The following is a 6,265-nucleotide window of genomic DNA, read 5'->3' as shown; positions in this document are numbered from 1 at the left end:
TTCTGTTAGAACACAGGTTGAATGAATATTCTATAAACATAGATTGAGTCCATATTCTGTTAGAGCACCGGAAGAGTGAGAATTCTTTAAACATAGACTGATTCCATATTCTATTAGAACACAGGCTGAGTGAGTATTCTGTTAGAACACAGGCTGAGTGAGTTGTTTTGTTTTTTTTTTTTTAACATAGGCTGACTCCATATTCTGTTAGAACACAGGCTGTGTGATTATTCTGTTAGAACACAGGCTGAGTGAATATTCTGTTAGAACACTGGGTGAGTTAGTATTCTTTAAATATAGACTGAGTTTGTATTCTGTTAGAACATAGGCTGAGTAAGTTTTCTGTTAGAACACAGGCTGTGTGCGTATTTTTTAAACACAGACTGAGTCCATATTCTGTTATAACACAGGTTGAATGAGTATTCTATAAACACAGATTGAGTCCATATTCTGTTAGAACACCGGAATAGTGAGAATTTTTTAAACATAGACTGATTCCATATTCTATTAGAACACAGGCTGAGTGAGTATTCTTTAACATATATTGAGTCCATATTATGTTAGAACAAAGGCTGAGTGGGTATTCTTTATACATAGACTGAGTCAATATTTTGTTAGACCATAGGCTGAGTGGGTATTCTTTAAACACAAACTGAGTCCATATTCTGTTAGAACATAGGCTGAGTGAGTTTTCTGTTAGAACACAGGCTGAGTGAGTATTCTTTAAACATAGACTGAGTTCATATTCTGTTAGAACACAGGCTGAGTGAGTATTCTTTGCAATAGACTGAGTACATATTCTTTTAGAACTATTCTGTTAGTATACAATCTGAGTGAGTATTTTTCAAACATAGACTGAGTCCACATTCTGTTAGAACACAGGCTGAGTTAGTAATATTTAAACAAAGACTGCGTCCATATTCTGTCAGAACACAGGCTGAGTGAGTATTCTTTAAACATAAATTGAGTCCGTATTTTCTTAGAACAAAGGCTGTGTGGGTATTCTTTAAACATAGACTGAGTCCATATTCTGTTATAACCAAGTCTGAGTGGGTACGTTTTAAACATAGACTGAGTCCATATTCTGTTAGAACTCAAGCTAGAATCTATATTCTTATTACACCTGACTATATCCTAGGCCAAAAAGTAATTTTCAACAAATTTTAAAGAACTAGTAACATTCAAACAACATTTTCGGACCTCAGTGCATTCTAATTAGAAATGAATAATGGAAGGATCAAGAAAAAAATCCATATGCTTAAAAATTAAGAAACATTTCTAAACTCAAGAGTCAAAGAAAAAACTATATGGAAATTAGAGCCAATTTAGAACTCAAAATAATAAAAATTGTGCAAATCAAAACTTGTAGTATCCCACTAAAACTGCTCTTGTAGGGAAATTTATAGTCTTACATACTTATATTAACAAAGAGGCAAAAATATAATGAGCATCCAACTTTTAAAAATTAGAAAAGGAACAACTGAAAAGACTCAATAAAGAAAAAGAAAGGAAACAATAATAAAATTAGCCATAACTAAAACAGAAAACAAAAATAAATGCTAGAGAAAATCTTATTTTTTTGAAAAGACAAATTAACAGACCTTTGGAAAGATGGATTAAGGAGAAAAGAAGGCAGAAATACAGAATACTGGCGGTTGAAAATAGGGCATAACTACTAAAAAGTATTCTGACTTGAGTTTCTTAACACTAGCACTGACTCTTCCTCTCAAGAACTGTTTCTTTCCTGCACGTTTTATAGACCCGAGCCAGCAATTGCTTTGATTGGGGTGCTGGTTGTTGGGCTCACATGCAGAATCCTGTCTGCTGGTCCAGACTCTTGTCTGTGCTGGATGGTCAGACTCAGCATGTGGAATCCCTCTCTTGCCCAAATCAGGGCCAAGGATATATCAAACTCTCTGTAGTAGATATATGAATGCTACTGCCTTATATTATAGATACTGAATGGGGAAAATAAAGAATTCCAAGACTGATATTCTAGGATAACAGAGCTTGCAGCTTACCCTGAAGTGGTACCAACCGTAAATAAAGAAATGTTGTAAACTCTGGGTAACAAAACAAAAACTCTCACCCAAATGGATAAGTTGGATTTGAGATGTTCATCTTTGCTTCTTAAGCTAGACACAGGAGAACTCTCCCCAGTTCTGTTTCACTGTTCCCTTTTTTAGCCTTTCTCTGCAAGGACTTAACAAGCTGGCAAATTTAGTCTCCTGTGAAGCTGACATTGTTCATACTTAAGCTCCCATTTCCTCTCTGCAGCTGGTTCTTCAACTCTTTATCCATCCAAGCTCTGTAGCCTCTGTAGCCTTTCATCAATGGCTTTGTGGACAGCTGGAGAGGAAAACTAGTAAATGAAGGGGTTGATGCAAGCACCAAGAGCACTGAGCAACACCTTGCACACTGCCAGCTTTGACTTCTTCTGTGGAAGAACCCTGCCACCTGAGACACGTTGTAGGGTCCCAAACAGACCAGGAACTTGAAGATGGTCACAATGACCAACCCCACGGCTCTCCAGCACTTCCAGAGCCCCAGTTGGGTGCAGGAGAGCACAGTATGTACAAAGCGCCAGTAGCAGAAAATGGTGACCATCATGGGGATGAAGAAAAAGACAAGACAAAGCTCCAGCTTCACAGGAGTTACTATGTCCAGCTGCACTTGGGGCAAGTTCTCATAGCAGACAGGGAGGCATCACTCATCACATTGTTGGTTGGTAGGTTACTGGACAGTGATCACAATACTACAGTGTTCAAAGGACAAAGTTCAGAAGACCTGAGCAGAAATCACTGCATACACAGGCCGGTGGGACAGCTTGTATCGCATGGGGGAAGCCATTCCCAGGTAGTGCTCAATGTTAATGCCTACCAGCAGCCACGTGCTATTGTAAGAGTCATAGCCAGTGAGCGCTTAGACTATTTCAGGCAGGTAACAGTAGAAGTCAGATGCAGCCTCAACTATCTTGAAGGACAGCAGAAGCAGCAGCAGCAGCAGGAGATCTGCCAGTGTCAGGCTGAGCAGGAGGATGGAGACAGGTACAGGGTGGGGCTGGAAGACTCATGTGACAAAGTGCCAGGTGGTTGGCAGGGAAACCAAATGAGAAAAGATATGATGCAGACAAAGAAAAATTCCAAGCTTCTGGGACTTGGGGCCATCCTTCCAAAAGAGAGAAAAGATGGGGTCAGAATTCTCTCTGACCATGGGCTTCCCAGCCCCAAATCAAGCTGAATCCATTCTTAGCTTCATTGTATTTTCTCTCCCTGCCTCCCCAAGTAATTATTGTTAACTCTTCAAAGTGAGCCTTGTTCTGCTTTCTGTATGTCATGGAGAAGAAAGGCCTCCTTTCTTTCCAGCCAAATTACTTCTTTAGCATCTTCCCAATCTCCATTTCCACACCACACACACACACACACACACACACACACACACACACACACACACAAAATATTAGTCTCCTCAGAATTTTGATGTCTCAGAAGCTCTCATAGGAAAAGTTATGAGGTTGTCAAGTCTCCACTGGAAAGGACACTTCATGAGGGCAGTGACATTATCTGTCTTGTTCACCATTGTGTCTCTAGTACCTAGAAATGTGCCTGACACATGGTAGGTGATCAACAAAAATCTGACAGTAAATGAATGGCTACATAGTTTGAGTGAAAAGAAACAGGTTGCTTCAAAATAAAGAGGGAGGAAGCCTGAGACTGTTGCTGAGTTTTTCCAAGTTTTACTCAACCTGATTGTAGCTTTTTTTCTCACCTTATCTTTTCTTTTTCTTTTCTTGCCTTAAGATATTGGACTTGAATGCAGATTTCTCAGCTCCACTTTTGAAAATGGGAATTCAATTAAGCCCGAGGGAAAAGCAGGCTCACGATGAATCCCAGATGCCCAGTTTCTTGATAATATGCTGAGCAATTCAAAGAAAACCTATAGGTTTGGGTGTGGTAACAGAAGAGGCCTGACCTGGGCCAGGTAACCAGGATTCCAGTCCTGACCATTCTTATCAGCCATATGAGTCTGGGAAAATCACTCTAAGTCCTCTCAGCATTAGCTTGTTTTCATTCTGTACCATGTATAACCAGTATTTTCACCAGAACTACCAGAATCCCCAGTATGATGCCTGCAGATTCACTCTTTTCTCTGCCCCTGAGGAAAGCTTATGTACATGAGATTTATGTCAACCAAGAGTCACCTTTAGTCTCCTCTAACTTATTATTAAGGTAGACATTTAAAATAAAGCTTTGAGTAGTTAACCTGTTATTGGTAACAAATGATTGGTGTACATCTGTGTGGCTCATTCCCAAACTGGAGAATCTTGTAGACGACCAGGTGAAGAGGGAGGCTCCCACCCAGTTGGGACTGAGCTCACCTTTTGCTTTCCTCCTGCTCTCACCTGCACCTGGCCCTCACCAGCAGCATCTCTCCATTACCTTGTCCTTGCCCCTTTCCTGTTTCTATTGCCTCTTTCCTCTCCTCTTGGAGAGTAAACTCCACACTCTGCCCTGTCTTGCTAAGTTTATCTACATGCATTCCTTCCACCCCAACTCTTCCTAGATCTTGATCCCAATGGCCTCTTTCCTGAGCACAAGCAAAATCAGGTGCCTTGCCTTTTCCTGGAGGAATACAGATGGCTTTTCAAATACATCAGTTCTCAGAAGCAAATGGAGCCTTGTCCAACTGGACCACCTCTTTCTCTTTCACAAATAACAGGCTTTTATACTGGGAAGAATCATGTGTTCAAAAAGACAAAGATCAATAGTTGAGTTCTTTACAAGGAAGCTTGAACTCTGTCCCCATCAAACTTATTTCTCCGAGTCCAGATCACAACTGTTCTTTTGGACTCTGTCCTCCTTCTGTATTCTAAGGAATCTATTCTGTTTCCTTTCCATGGACAATTATTTCAAATAATTTTGCACACATATCCGTATCCTGCTCCTTTTGTTCTTTCTTTTCCTATTCCTCCCCAATCTTTTCTCTTGTGGCCCCTGACTTCTCACTGCTGGTCTATCATCAACCTGTGTAGAGTCCACATTGCTCCCTGGTGGTGTCTTGAGGCAGACACATGAAGATATGGGCAGAGAGGATGCTTTGTCTCTTCTCAGAGATTGTGTCTGTCTTGCCACCAGCTGCCTGACACTGCCAAGAGAAACTCTTCTTCTTGCCCCCGGAAGAGTGACCCTCAGCACACTTTCTCCAGAAGAAATGATCTCTCCTCACTTAGCTCATTATTCTCCACCTTGCAGCCTGGCCCTCCGTAACCCACACAGTGCCTGGCCTAAAATGGGCACTCAGGAAGTAGTTCTGATGTTTGATATACATAAGATGGAAGCAACATAATAATCTTTTGTGCTAGTTTACTGTGTGAATCTGATTGAGGAACAGAAACTTACTGGAAAGGCAGACTGCTGGATAGGGCAGCTCTAAATTATCTTAAAATGCTATCCATTACTATCCACAATCATGCAGAGCTGATTCCCAGGTCAGGAACAGGGCAGAGAATACTTTCTTCTAGCAGATGCCAAGACCGTGGGCAATTTCTAAGACTTCATAAGGCTCTCATAAGTCCCCTTTTCATATGGTCCTAGTGTTGAGTCTAGGTAAAATCATCTCTTCTGGAAGTAACTATTTTGAAGTTTGTCCTTAGAAAATACTTCACATAGTCCCTCGCATATAATAGGCAGTTGAATATGTGGAGTGAAAGGATGAAATTTGAATGTACCTGTCAGAGTTTGCTACCTGATATAAGCAACCAATGTTTGTTATCTTCTCTATTCTATCTTCATTCTGTTGGCCAAGTTACCAGTAATGGGACATCCTTGGTGCTGGGGTCCTAGGGTCCTAGGGTCAAAGGAGTAGAAAGGGGAGTTCAGATTAAGTTATTCTGCAGAATCATAAAGCTTCTGCAGAATCACATACAGCTATATCATGGGAGCAGGTAGGGAAACATCTCAAGTATAACTCAATTAAGTCAAAGTTGAGGTTGATTTGCATTAATTATGTATGTGCACTTCCTCTCCACAATGCCACACCTTTCACCATCACTTTGTTTCCTGTTCATCAAATGTGCTGAGCCCTTACTCTGGGTACATGAATGAACAAGACAGATAGTAAACAAGTAAACAAAGTCACCGGGTAAGTTCAAGTGAAGAAAGGAAGCAAAAAGGGAAATATAGAGAGAGACTGGGATGGGCTTTTTTAGAGAGAGATGTTAAAGGCCTGGGCTGAAAAAGGCCATTTGAACTGATGATAAGGAGCC

General features: G+C 40.8%; 1 pseudogene; it reads right to left on the bottom strand.

Annotated features, from left to right (window-relative positions):
• Positions 1–2,293: 2,293 nt before the first annotated feature.
• Positions 2,294–3,167, bottom strand: LOC149994505 (free fatty acid receptor 2-like; annotated as a pseudogene).
• Positions 3,168–6,265: the final 3,098 nt, after the last annotated feature.

The sequence above is a fragment of the Furipterus horrens genome, unplaced genomic scaffold (genome assembly GCF_987537825.1).
Source record: "Furipterus horrens unplaced genomic scaffold, mFurHor1.1.pri manual_scaffold_13, whole genome shotgun sequence".
NCBI lineage: Eukaryota > Metazoa > Chordata > Mammalia > Chiroptera > Furipteridae > Furipterus > Furipterus horrens.
This window is presented reverse-complemented; position numbering and strand designations above follow the sequence as displayed.